Genomic DNA, 14,964 nt, shown 5'->3' on the forward strand with positions numbered 1-14,964 from the left:
TCTGGGATCAGCAGCAGTGCAGGCTGGCAGTTAGACCCCGTAAGGCTGCACAGGCAGAACTGGGAGATCCCCTAGGGAACCCCCAGTGTACATGGTATCATGCAACTAATACTGGAATTGGTGTAGTTGCATGATTCCAACATGTTTGATACCAAACATGCCTCGGTTCGGAGTCGCCCTTATGTAGTTGGACCACTTGTGTTGATCAGTGTCCACTATATACTTTAAGATGTCTTCCCCGCAATTACAGAGTCCAGGAATTGGCCTGGGATATATAGGGGTACCCTGCTCATGCAGGGGAACCCTCACACTTAGAGACATGCACCGTGCCCTTGGGCCGAAGGGCCTACCAGAGGGGTGACTTATAATGCTTAAGTGCAGTGGTTTGGTTTGGCAGTGAAAGGGTGCATGCACCCTTTCACGCAGGCTGCAATGGCAGGCCTGCAGTCCCTGTTTGCATGAGCTCCCATGGATGGCATAATATATGCTACAGCCTATGGGGTATCCCTGGTGTACCAATGCCCTGGGTACCTAAGTACCTTATACTAGGGACTTACAAGGGTGCACCAGTATGCCAACTGTGGGTGTAACAAGGTTAGTAGTAACTACATTTAGGGAAGAGAGCACTGGGGTCCTGGTTAGCAGGATTCCAGTGCACTACAGTCCAAAACATACTAACACCAGGCAAAAAAGTAGGGGGTACTACAACCAGAATCCAGCTTGGTACAAGCATTTTTGCAGTTTGATTCAATTAGACATGTATTGTGTAATTGCTCCACTAGTAGAGCAAGTCAAAAAGTGCAACTTGTTTTTCTCCCAAAAGCAAACTTATGTCCTCAACCAGCACATCTCAAAGTTTCTCTCATCCCCAACAAGTAGGGCTTCAAGTAAGCTGGGTCCCTCCGGGAGTCAGCCCTGGTAATAATTTAAAATAGACATTGAAATGAGTCCTTTTTGTGGCTTATGTCCATTTTCTTAACTTCTCATCCAAAAACACTAATTGAGTTCTGAACAATGAGTGCCCCACAGAAAGGCCTGAAATCAATGGATGACTTGGTGTATCTAGTAAGGGCTGAGCTCGATGCCGTATTAAGTGTTAAGCTTGACTCCATCATCTCAAGATTGGCATCCACTGAAGCCAGATTTAACAAAATTCTGGCAGGTGATGGAGTAAGGCCTAGCAATTTTGCTGCACCTGGGCAGGACAAAATGGGAAGTCAGATTAACCCCACTTTTGACTCTGGGTGCCCTGTTGACGCCATAGCAGGTTGTAGTGTTTCTGCTGAAAGAACCTCTTTTTGACCCGTGGCCTCAGAGGGCAGATCTCGAAGGGATAGGTACACTGCTTCACTAGGCAACTCCCAGATACAGGAACCAAGGGTGCAACAAACTCTGGAGGGGGAGCCCGTATTGCACCTGCATCATGCCCTTAAGTGATTATCTTGGCTAATGTCCCTACGCTGATACCTGGATCTGCTGAGTCTAGCACCAAATTAAGAAACACAATTACTCAATGACTAAGCTTTAACAGTAATTTTCCTGTTTGCTTTTCTGGTGGCATCTTAATGGTGCATAGAGTTGGGTGGGTAGGCTCACCAACTTAAATGCTTTGACAGGGACTGCACTGTTGTCAAATTTAAACAGCCCAAGATTGTTGATGGTTTGATCTGCCCGGCTAAAAAAGGTATGATCAAGTCGAATATGATTAAGCTCTCGTCTCCGTTTTTTTTTTTTTTTAAACCAATCTGGCCCCCAGTATGGCATAACAAATGTGCCACAATACCCTGGGTTCCCCATTTCATAATCATTTTGAGCCACTCTCCAATTTGCCTGTGGTAGACTGACTTCAAGAACCTGTGGGTAGTAAAAATTAAGCTTGATGTCCCCCTTCCTATGAACACTCCTTAGGGCCTAGAGAGATTTCAGACTGGCTCATCAATTTACACAATTGTTCCTCAGCCCATGCTGGGTTGCCCCAGTGGTATTAAACCCCTCGATAAAGTTGACGCCAGCATCCACAACTTCAATGTTCTTAGCTGGAATATTGCAGGGGTTAATGTCAAGATGGGGTCTCAGGTTTGGTTGGATCTGTTCCAGCAGTTTGATAGTGTCTTGTTGCAGGAGACATGGGCCACGGCCATGTGACTTTTTGTAGGCTTTGTCTAGCATGCCTTGCCATCACCTTTAGGGTGGGTTAGTGCAGGCCTCCTAGACTGGTTTAGGGTCACCCTTGAATGCTCTACACCAAGTATAAACACAGAAAAGTAGACTTTTTCAGGCTTTTTTTTAAATTAAAATGGTCAAAGAATATTGATCTCTTTGTTGTGAATGTTTATAACAATGTATTGCCTGTTAGGAACAATAATAATTTAATTGCTATTTTTCCTTTATTGATTCCTTGTATACCAGCTCTCTGCATAAAGGTGAAAATCTTAATTTGCTGGTATCAGGAGATTTTAAAGTGAAGTTGGGGGATACCTTGTGCCTCTCGGAGGTCCAACCCCTTGAAATATCACAGTGTCAGGGGGTACTAAGCTCCTTCCTGTGCTTGTGAATCATAACTTGTGCAATGTCTTTGAGTCCCTAGTTCAGGGGCCTTCAAGCTGGGGGGCCTCAAGTAATCATTAGCAACAACTCTGTAAGGGGCCATAAATAACATGTTTTGTCATTCATAGCCAAGCTGGTAATATGTATCTAAAGGGGAGGGGCTCCAAATACTCTCCAAAACCCCGCCCATACCTTTAATATTCACACCGTGGATACTTTTACTCGTTAGTAAGGCCTGCCTGATCAGAATAGTATGTTTGGCATCATGTATTTGAATGCATTTTTAAAACAGTATCAGGACTTAACTGCAATGTTTAAATAAGTCTAGACATATTTAAAAATTGCCAATTGAATACAATAATTATAAAAAATTGGGAGGGGGCCCAATGCTATTTGTTTTCACTTGGGGGTGCAACATTAAAAAGTTTGAAGACCACTGCCCTAGACCACGATATTGCAAAGGCAGCCACATTCATTGGTAAAGGTCAGTGTTCAATTATGGACTATGTTTTCATTAAACAAAACCTGTCCACTAGAATTGTTAATGGTGGGGTCATCTCAACAGTAGTAAGTGACCACCCCACCCCCCCCCCCCACAACTCTCTATTAGTCATCCTGTAAAAGGCAAAAGGAGGTTATCTTGGGTATATCATTGATAGTGGTTAAGGACACTGACATTGCCAACCATAAGCTTGGCAAAAACTTGTGCAATCAGATCATCATTTTAAATTGTCTCTCCTTAGAAGCTGATAGACAATTAGTAGTTGAATCCTGTGTGTCCCTGGGATCTGCCATGAAAACAATTCTTATGAAAAAGGCTTCCCCTTAGTTTAACAAAGCTTATAGGTCGACCTAGTAGGAAACTACATCTTGCTCTGACAAAATTACCTTGGCTGACTCACCTAAGCAGGCACTTAACTGCAATACTGCTCCAGAGGAATGGGTGAATCTCTTTCCACATATTACCGACCTGAAGGGGTGCGAGCATAGTGGGGCCGACTCTGCCCAACCAAATTTCCCCATCAAAATCTCCTTCCCCCGGGCAGAAGTTATATAGTCTAACCTGCAAAGCACAGCCAACGAAGCCCCTGGCCCCAGTGGCGTCCTAATGGACCTGTACAAGGAGAAAATTGCCTCTCCCACCAGTCTTATGTGGTTGGGTTCCCAGAGTCCTGGAGGTCTGCAACTATTGCCCAGTTTTTGAAAAAGGGAACAGGCAGAACCCAGCCTGTTACCATCCTATTTCTCTCCTAGGTTCCTCTGTTAGGACTGTAGGACCCATAACTTTGGACAGGTTTGAATCTGGATTAATGATAATAATGTCCTTTCGGGGGTTCAGTATGGTTTCCAGCCTGGGTTGGGCACCATTGAACAATGTCTCAACTTGCACCTTATTAGCAAGTATAAATTGCTTAAGTGGAGTACCATCCTCCTCGTACTTATGGATCTGTCTAGCACATTTGACAGCATTAACAGTCCAAACTTTGGGATCTTATGACTTCTATGGGGGTGGATAAGCATCTAGTACAGTTCCTAAGACCATTGGATTTTATTCTCTCTGCCACAGTAAGATATAGGAACAATGGCGAATGCTCAGACCCCTTTAGCTTCCAGTGAGATGTGTGCTGGCGCCGATTCTCTTCTTGCTATTTATTAACAAGTTAGAGTCTGTCTTGCAAGGTAGAGGAACTGAAGTCCCAATAATCAACCATTGACCGTGCCAGTTCTTCTCCATGCCAGCAATGCTGTTTTGCTAAGCACAACCCCCAATGGACTTAAGGCCATAATTGATAACTTTGTGGCTTTCATGGAGATCGTAACCAGGAAACTAAAAGGTCCAAACCTTTTATCGTTTGCAGTCCCAAGATCGTGAAGACTCGAACACTCAGCATTAAGGCTGAGCGTATCGACAAAGTGCAAAACTTCAGATGGTGTATATATGTGGTTACTAGGAGTACCAGTTTTTAATGTGCCATTCATTAGCTCTACTTTTAAAGCCTCAGCTTACATAGGGAATAAGCCCATTCGCCCGCTTGTGGAGATTTATAAGCGCAGGTGTATCCCTGTTTTAGTATATGGTGCTGCAGTAAAAAGGATAACTTACAGGCGGAAGAAATAGGGAACTTCACAGATTATTGGGGGTTGCCCCGAGCAGCCATAACTTTATGGTGTACGAGGATCTCGGTTTATATTATGTGTAAGATCGTATAAAATGGAATCCTCTTTTACTCTAGTGTTCCATCTGGTATAATGCTCGGGCCTCCCTTAGAGATGTAACTGAAGATTGCTTGGCACGTGCCATGGGCTAATATACAGGAAAACCTAGGAAGACCCAATTTCCATTAAGGAGGTCAAGCTGTGGGTAAAGGACACATTTCTGACAAAGCAGGTCAGGGATGAAGAGCTGCAATGTCCATTTTGGATACCATCAGAAGTTATACGATGATTCAAATGTGCCCTGGGATTGAACTGTATTTGGAGTGGATTAACTACTCCTGGAAGAGGCCACTCCTCACTAGAATCCGTCTGAGCTCAGTCAGATGGAAACTGTGTTTGACACTTGGTCAGTATGATGTCAACATCAGCCGCTGTCCCTTTGATGAAACATCTGATCAAAGCCTGCTGCATTTTCTGTAGATTATATAAAGATTCGACTAAGAACCTGCTTATGCCAATGATCCAAAAGGCACAGAAAAAATTGCAGAGCTGTCTTAATTTAATTTCAGTTTCTACCTAGGTAGGAGAAATATGGTCTAGAATGGGCCCTTTTCTTTTTGATCAGCTGTCAAACATCACAATTCAATGTTGTTTTAATAAATTGTATGTCATTTCTACCTTTTTACACACTTCCTTGAATCAAGCGTCCTTTTTGCAAATGGTGGTTTTAACTAATTATCGCTGTGTATATGGCTGCTTGTTATTACATTTATTGTGCTCAACTATTTGTGCTTTTATGGTCATATAGCCCAAAATAAAGATATTAATTAATTGAGTGCTAAAACTGTTTAGGTAATCCATATTTTTCCTGTTTATATTTCAAATACTTTACTTAATCTTGCATTCCCTATGAATGTTTACTTTTGCCAGGATGTTGGGTTAATTTTGTGCCTAGTGCTTAATTTGAGTTGCATCTTGGTATTTACAGGGGGTACCATTTCACAGTTCGTCAGTGGCAAAAAGATGTTTTAAATATAAGTTCATCAAATCCTTGACCTCTCTGTAAAGCACAGAGTAATGGTTACGAATGTCATCTGCAGCTTGGATTCTATGCAAATGTAAAGCGAATTTTAGTGTATATGTTTAGGCCCTGCCCCTTTCAGGCCCCACCCCACTTTTTGCATCCCACTTTGAGCCCTGCTAACATGTTTTCAGACTGCATATTATAACAAGCATTTGCAATGCAATAGGTCCCACATTCGCTTGAGTTAGACCTATTGGCATTGTAAATGTATAACTGGACTTCTCTTGCCACATAAATTGGTCAACCCTGCCTCATAATTGCCATATAATTCCAGTGCCCCTGCATATAACTAAAGCACTTCCATTTACTTTCTTCCTCTATCTGCAACAAAAAAGAAAATGTTGCCATTTAGCATCCTAATTTGAATCTGCCATGCTAATTCCAATATAAAACCACTTTCACCACCATCAGAGTTGCTGGTTGGCTAACACAATTCCCCCAAAACAGACACAAGACCAGCCACAGAGGAAAAATAAACTACAAGGGTCACCCAAACATATCAGGACTGTTCAAACAGGTATAGTGAAATAAGGCCTGAACCACTGTCATAACTGTAATAGGGAAAGATTAGTAAAACATATACAATCCTTTATCAGAAATAAACTTTTGGCATTAGACTGTAATGTTCAAAGCAGCCCCTAGAGGGCACCAGGGATGTGGAAGTCCTATTGCCCAGTGCCCGGGACATATTGTTTGGGGTCAAGGGCAACAAGTTTTCATGTTTATTTTGTCCTTGGGACTAGTAGGCCTAACCCCCTACAGCTAAAACCCTTAAGCTGCCAGTTTACAGAGAAGGAAAAAAAAAGTGTACACACGTTTGAAGTTTAACAATATGAGGCCAAGTATATTGCTCCCAGAATGCTCTTTGATTGGATACAATTGTTTGCAGAAGATTGTAAGCAAGAGTGATGATCATTTGCTTTCAAAATAAAATATTCAGAAGAAAATACAAGTACCAAAAAAAAACATTTTGCTACTATGAAATTTTAGGTGCTTTTTCTTCGAAGCGTCATTAGTAAATGTGTTGATGCATGCTAATATTTCCAAAAAATATTCCTAATAGAAAAATGAGATCACCCATTTTCAACAAGATTATGGGCAGCATGAACATAAACAAGCACTGGCAAAGCCAACCGATACGACATTTTTGAGTCTTTTAGTTTAGTCAATGCATGTCTTGTTTTGACACGGCTTTAGTAACACTTTATTGTTGTGGGAGCTGCAAGGACCTCACCACTGTAACAAAGACTGGCAAAAAAGAAAAAACATTTTTAGTCTCAAAAAGCACACAGTGGCGTAACAAAGGCCCCGTAGCCCATGTTCGCCCAACAGGTCCCCCTCAGCACAGCACCTGCCCTGAGTCAGGAGGGGAAGGAATCCATGTTCTTTGCAGGAGGGCTCCCTTCAGTTTTGTTATGCCACAGATTGCCACAGTAGTTCCTGGCAATGAACAAAACTACTTTGTGTGCCAATATGCTCCTTGTGGAAGAGCAGAATGTTAGCACTCACAGTAAAGCCAGCCGACAGAGAGAGAAATAGAAATGTAATAACAACCAAATGTCTTTGTTAATGCCAGGCCTGATTAGGGACCAAATTCTTAAAGGCTGTCACAAAAGTGCACCCATGGTAAATGTCTCTGAATTTGTCGCTTCCATTAATTCACAAGAACTTACAGAAGTAGACCAGGAAATTGTACTCATAGAAAATACCTGTGAACTGTAGTTTAGCACGAGCAAATACGCATTTGTAGATCTGCTCATGTGAAAATCTATTGAGCGTTTACAAGTTCACTTTCCCTCCAACCACTTTTTTTTTTTTTTTTACCAACCATGGAATAACTTCTACTTCAGCCATTGTCAGGAGTAATTCCCAACCTTTGTCATTATGGGAAAAGAAAGAGAAAAGCTGGTGAAAATCCTTAAAACATGCAAGATAGTAGGTTTGCAGACTCAAGGGCATTCCAGCGTTGGAACTATTGCTTACTGCTTCCTCCAGTCCCAGTATGTAGATCTGCGGTAAGGTGGCAAAATAAGGAAATTGCTATAGTAGGGATTATTTAAATTGTAAATATTCAATCCCTACTATAGTAGTGAACCTGGCACAATCAGAGAGGCTATTATCAGAGCTCTTACATAATGAGATTGCTGCCATAATTTGTCATCCTACTACATGGCACCAAAGGGACAAGTCGTTTTTTTACAAGTAGATTTAAGAAGCAACCTGTCCCATGGACAAGTAGATATTTTATTAAATCCCACACCCCTCGGGCACCATAACAAAAATATAATTTGTAAGGAACATGGTCCTGTAACCATATTGTTAGACCCTAGAGGGCACAACCTCATGAAAAAACAGGAGAAAGTAATGCAGTGTAACCATATACTTAGCCCCTAGGTGGCATTTTGAGGCTAGCAGGCCTACTTTAATGATATTACAAATGAGGCCTTTAAAACAAAACTTCTCCCAGCTGTAAAACAAAAGTTCTAGCCATGAGAAAGCTTAAAAGACACGAACTGGTGGGAGGGGTTATTATTTTGGGGTCACCACTAACCTAGTGTGGGGACCCAGAGATGACCTAGACAGAAAGAGTGTGCCAAACTGTTTTGTAGAAGTAATGCCATGCAAATCATTAAGGGGCGAGTTTCCTTAGTGCAATGAATATTGTAGTATCAGCTCTCCCGCAGTGCCAGGAGAGCCGCTTTCACTTTGAGGGTTTCTCTTTTACTTACAGCATTTACCAATTTCAAGTGTTTTAAGGGGAGAGCCACAAGAAATGGCTCTAATTAGTTAACTGAACAATCCGACCAGCACTCCAATACTGCTGATCGAGTTCACGCTGTTGTGCCTGTTCGTACTGTGAGAGCCATGGCCGCCATGCAGCACGGTGGAGAGACAAAAGAAAAAAATAGTTCACCCACACTGAAATATATCAGCAATCGTGCAATAATCCATGTAATGGCAGTCTGCAAGACGTGACAAAAACAGCCTCAAGGCGGGACAAACGTAAAGCATTTACGGATGACATCAAGTGATTTTTGAAAGGCAGGCCCACAAACGAGTGCAAGTGATGGGTGTGGTTAAAAGCCCACAATACTTACGACAGGTCAAAGCGCTTGCACGCTCGACCTAAAAAATGGTTGTAATGGCAGACACAAAAACACAACAGATGGACAAGTGATATGCCAGAGGGATTACAAAATAATTATATGTCGATATCAGCATGATATTCTCGCAGGTGACAAAATGCAGTGTTCTGGGGGGGGTCAAAGTTCAAAACATACAGCAAGACAAACTCAACCTTCATCCTCCCACGAACTGTAATCTGACTATCACAACACGGGTAAACGCATCTCTTATATGTTTAGAAACAGCAGAAGTTCTGTATGTAGCACTATTTTACAACAAAGTGTTGGATGCGAGACTTTTTTTGTTTTGTTAGTGTGCCTTGCAAGCGATAGGATGTGTTCCAACCAGTTGAATGAGCCCTGATTTAAATTTAAAAAAAATAAGGTGGGGCAAAAAAAAGTGCGTTGGGGGCACGGTCTACAAAGACTTGCGTAAATAAATATAAACAAATGCAAAAATAAAGGCTGGACCGTGATAAGAGACTAAATGTCCCATGAAAATTAGAAAATGCCATGCAGCACTCCGACGTCCTAGTAAATTCGATTTTGTTTATTTGTAAACAACATACAACAAATACAAAATTTATGAGGTTGTTGGCTAATGCAGCAGGACATCGGTAGCTCGGTGCAAGAAAATTCTTCAACATCAAATTAAAAATAAATGCAACTTACAAACCAGTAGGTCTTTCTAGACATTTTAGAATGGAATATTGAATGCTATACAGGCGATCGATTTGTTTTATCCATTGTTTTTTGTATAGCTGTGAAATGGTCAGACATTGGCTTCAGCAAACTTACAATGAAGGGGTTGGCACAGGGCCAATAAGGTAAGGTAGCTGAATTTTTGCAACTATGAAATCCACCAAGGAGTTTGGCATTTACCTGCCATGATGATTAACTATCGAGAGTTCTGCCCATGAAATAAAGCCTAACAAAGATTTTAATTAGGGGTGGGTGATAAATTTCACTCTGCCAGTGGAGTTGGCAGATTTTTGGCCACGCCGCATTATGCTTGTGGTGGTTTCTTCTCACACGCAACTCGCCAATGGTAAGGTGGCGAGTGAGATTTGGCACCCCCTAGAGCAATTTTCAGTCACTGGGAGGGCACCCCATGAAATTTCCACAACACAGATAGTCCTGTATGTTATTAGTCAGAAAGCTGCAGCTTGAATAGAAAATCTACCTGAGCTGCAGTAAACTCAACTTGAGAAGCAGCACCATTTGGCTCACAGCATAGTGCTGTTAATGTTGATTTTTCAGCGCAGAACGAGCTCCTGGTGCTTAAAAAATAAAAAATTTAAAAACTCAGCACAGAGTGATTTTTTCCGCCCTTTTGCAGAACTCCGCCGCATCTCACGGAGTTTTCATGTAACTCCGCAAAGTGAAACTCTATGAGTTCTGCCAAAACTCTAATTTTGATGCTGTAAGCACCAGATATCAATATCCCTAATTACTAGCCATTTATCTCATATTCAAAATTCCAGCAGGTTTAATATGCCAAACAGTTACTGGGGTTGTGGTTTTTATTACACATGGTATGTATCTGGTGCAATGAAGTCACAAAAAACAAATTTTGTTATGTGTGGCAACAGGCATTATTGCACAATTTGGAAATTATTTATGACGGCCCAAGAAGTGATCTCTTAAAGGTTCGAATTTTTGACCAAGTGCTACGTTTGCAGGCTATTATGAAACTCTTCAAAGTCGGTTTGATAAAGAAGAGGGAAAGGGGTGGAGTTGACGGGGATGAGCCCTGGAGTGTAACAATCCCCAAAAATGTCTGCATCACCCCAGAGAATGTAATAGCTAATTGTGAAAGGCTGGCCATAGGTGTCTCACTGGAAGGTATGGTAGCAAGATTTTTCCTTGGGTGCAGACATGTGGAGCTTTATGTGTTTAAGTGTGCTGAATTCAACTTTCTTCTTCACCAGAAGTCAAAAGAGCAGTTTCACCACTGGGGTGATGTGGTCAAAATAATTCAGACTGAAAATGAGGCCCACCAAATGGTTTGGTTTGGTAGAGCTTATTCAAGGTTCTTAATGGAAGGCCAACGCAAAGAGTTTTGGAGGTTGATGTTGTGTAGGGCATTCTCATTAACCTCTGCAATCTGATGGGCAATAGTATACGGAAAAAGGAGGCCCACAGGAGGGGACTGTCACAGAAGCTGAGTGTGCAAAGAGAAAAAGAAGGTCAGATGGATCGTGTATATATTGAAAAGGAGTAACCAGGAAGGACAGGTTGTGAAGGAAGAGTATGACAAACTTTGTAGATGTGCATGGAAGACAATTGAAGAGACATGGCTGTGAATAAAATGGTGTGGATGGCAGTGGCAACTATAGAAGAGAGAAACTGGTGACTTCGCACTTTAGAATGGGCCTACATTAACTAGTTTAAAAAAAATGCAGTGTTGTAAAGCATCAAGACAGTTTGTTACTCTCTCTTTGGGGGATGAGATTCAAGAAAGACAAAAGTGCTTGGTCACTTTCAAATATGTGGCATGAAAAAACCTAATGTGTGTGTGGCTCACAGGGGAAGTGGTGCAGTGAGACAGAATAAAAAGGCACCAAGTGGACAACCTTGAAGGCCCTACAATGACTAAGGGGTGTAATTCCGGCACGAGAACAGTGACCAGTTGCCAACGTAAGGAAAGACCCAAGAGTGATACAGCAACTGCGACCCTCGATTTAAAGGTGTGATCAGGAAGCAGAGACATGAGAATTTCTCTGTACTAACAATAGTATTGATAACTGTGCCACAAAGGATTCAGCTAGAGAGTGAGAAGATTTATTTAGCGCATACCAAGGACCAAACTGTCTTGTTGCCACTGATCACTAGCCTGCCTATCTATTACATATACACATTGGATTAACAAAACAGGACATCTTTTATTGCTTTCATAAATTTTTGCTGCTACTTTTGCACCCAGATGCACTAAAAAAGCAATTCAATTGAGATCCCCATACGTAGAATAGTTTGCCACCATCTTTCATGAATACACAGTAAGTTTACTCTGAAGGAGCATAAAAGACCTAATAGGTCGATAATGGACTGTCATTTGGGTGAGGACAGTTGGAAGATCATTCAGAATACACCTTTATAAATGAGAAATAGAGCACCAAAATTAACTCTAGTCATTACTACCAACCAATGTACAGATCTCTTCCTCACATGGCCCCTTTTAGCAGACTAATCACTAGATGGCTGCTTTCTAACTGAATTTCTGGAAACGTTTTTGATGAAGCCTCGCTCCCGATGAATGGGTAATGAAGGTGTGAGCTCACCAGTGCTCCAACTACACAACAATGGTATTTTGGGGCTCAAGGTAAAAATTAGGTTTTAACAAGGATACCTGAAGAAGACTGGTTTGACAGCTGCTTGATCCGAGAAATCAATTTCAGAACTGAACCATGGAGGACACCTAGGGTGCGTGAATCAAGGACTAAAAAAGGTAACGCTTCAAAGATGTTGCTATTGACCCATATTAGGAGTTCAGTCTTACTCTGGTTTGATAGAAGGTGGTAATTTACTATTTATTTTATAACCTCTTGATGACATTGGCCTACGGCTACAAGCTGATGTGCCTTGCCTGGAAGGTGATCTACCCTGGGTTTCCTTGGCATATGAAATTGCACCCGGTGTTTGGGGACGGCCATAAAAAGAGGGTAAAGAAAAATAGTAAAGCGGAGAGGCAACAGTGGTGACCTCTGTGCAAGTTAAAGGGCAGACAGACCTGAAGGAACCATAACGAATGTACTCGGGGCTCCCTTTCAAGAAGGTCTGAAACCATGTAATGGCGGAAATCTGTGCCTCCGACAGTGACTAACCTCTCTAGTACATTACATTCCACCATGTAGAGAATACAGCAAGCAGATGTTTTAGGGTAGATTATCCCAAATCGGGTTCCTCAACAGCTTTACTCCAAACCTCAAGGAAGGCAATTCCAGGTTTAGGCCTAAAACCTGATCAATAAGGTATGAAGAGATGACAATGTTCCACGTGGGGATTAAGTTGGAAGGCCAGTGCTGTTTCACTGGGTTTGGCAAGCAGCAGGTTAGCTGAGTGGGCAGTAAATTCCAGGGTCCTTATTTCAGAAAAAGGCGTTTTCACTAAGGGAAGAATGAGGAGTGTTTCGAGAGCACAAGGAAAATTCATTCTCAAATTGATATATCAATGTATATTTTTCTCATTGTGAACCTTTATGAAACACTACTCTATAGTTTTCAACATCTCTAGCAAGTATTTCAATTGAGTCGTGAAATCGCACATTCATTTTACCTAAGAATGTAAGGTTCTGCTAAACAGAGACCAGCTGTTTCCTGTTTATATTACAAATTACCTTATTCAAATGCCATACCATGCGTGGGAAATTCAGGTAGATCAGTAAAAATGTGTAGTCTGCATTTCCGATGGGACTCCACCGAAAAGTTGTGTACTATTCAACGTTCCAGGCAAGAGCAAACAAAAAAGGGGATTTTTCAGTAGCCTATGATCTCCATCAGACATGATATCTTAACTTAATTTCTGTCTCTCTGGTGTTACTCTCCTTCCCCAAACATCTAGCCACGGGTACGGAGTCGATTACTTTGTAAGATTTGACCCAGATATAAAGATTTCTGACATGGTGGTACTTTGTGGTCTTCGTTTAAGCAGTCACTTTTTTACTCCATATATTGCCCTTCCACTCCCTCCACTTAATTAATTTAAACTAGTCCCATTTTCCTACACCTCCCAATTCTTCATCTCAACTCCTTTCCATCCATCTAGATTTGGAAATATAAAATGGGGGAGTTTAACTTCGTATTTACATACTGAAGCGAAAAGGTGTTAAACACACAAAAAACATTTTGATAAAAAAAATATGGAGAACTGGCACGTACTTCTGGTTATATCATGACTGTAATATCCAAGTTTCTCCAGATGTCCTGACCTTTTCGGACAATACCAAACTATAAGAGTTTAAAAAGACCACGAGTATTCTCGATTTTATTAGGAACAAAGACAAAATACAAATGACGGGCTCTAGGTTTCTGTGTAAGAGATCTGCACCGTACAACCAGCATGCAGCCTGTTGCTTGATTCCCCTACTCCCTGCCTGACCTTTTTGATTTAACCGGCTGAAGTCTCCTAGAAACACTTAACCTACTTTGACCACACGACCACCCTCACATTCAGAAGGTAATGCAACCTGCGATTACTTCCTCCTCCCTATTAACACCTCCCTCCCCCCACCCGATTAAAACACACACTTAAACCCACCACCACGCATGAACCCACGAGGAAGAAGGGCCGACCATGATCTTACCCTGAGAGCGTTCCTGCAGCACAGAGAAACAAATCACCGCCGCCAGGGGCAGTAGTGAGGGATGTGTCACCACCAAGGACGAAGGACTAGCACCGCCTCGTGTCGTCCCAGTAAACCCAATCGAAGATGGCCACCGCATTTTTTTTTTCTTAAAAAATAACAAACGCTAATAGTGCCCATTCGTATGTTTGTATGTACTCTTTTAAAAAACACTATACTTTTCGACAGAAGTTACAACCCACCGCCCCCTGTTTGAGAAACTTAGCGACCACCTTGACTTGGGAAACAGTTTGTTTGTGCAGGAGGAGAACCGCCAATTCGTCATCACGTTCACGTCGACAAAAAAAGGACAACGTCCCTTCAAGGGCTGGAGAGCTAAACTGAACGTTTATTGGACGAATCCGTCTGAAACACAAGAAAGCTTGTAAGCTTAGCCCTGAAGTTTCGTGGTACCTTTAGTCATTCCAAGCTTCGTAGCTTAAAAGCACTTTGCGTTTTGTTGCATTTGGCTCGTTTTTAGGTCGAGCATTACAACATAGCTGCCAAGCTTCCCAGGTCCATGCGTTACATTCTGTTCCAGTCCAGGCTTTTTTGTATTGAATTCTGGGACTTGGAGTGATGCGTTATAGTGGACTAAACAAGACTACAAACCCCAGAATTCATAGGGAAACCTGGACTGGAGAAGCAAATCACACATGGATCTAGAAAACATAGCAGGGCTGTTACCAAACATATAAAAGACCTATTGT

At 41.9% G+C, this 14,964-nt stretch overlaps 1 protein-coding gene across 1 annotated transcript in view; it reads right to left on the reverse strand.

The window, feature by feature from the left end:
* The window catches only part of SLC25A39 (solute carrier family 25 member 39), an 83,626-nt gene extending 69,060 nt beyond the window's left edge, over nt 1-14,566 (reverse strand). The window contains exon 1 of the mRNA XM_069237886.1: nt 14,216-14,566. The gene's annotated coding sequence lies outside the window, so the exon portion shown is untranslated. The remainder of the gene's footprint in view (nt 1-14,215) is intronic.
* Nucleotides 14,567-14,964: the final 398 nt, after the last annotated feature.

Source organism: Pleurodeles waltl, chromosome 6, assembly GCF_031143425.1.
Source record: "Pleurodeles waltl isolate 20211129_DDA chromosome 6, aPleWal1.hap1.20221129, whole genome shotgun sequence".
NCBI lineage: Eukaryota > Metazoa > Chordata > Amphibia > Caudata > Salamandridae > Pleurodeles > Pleurodeles waltl.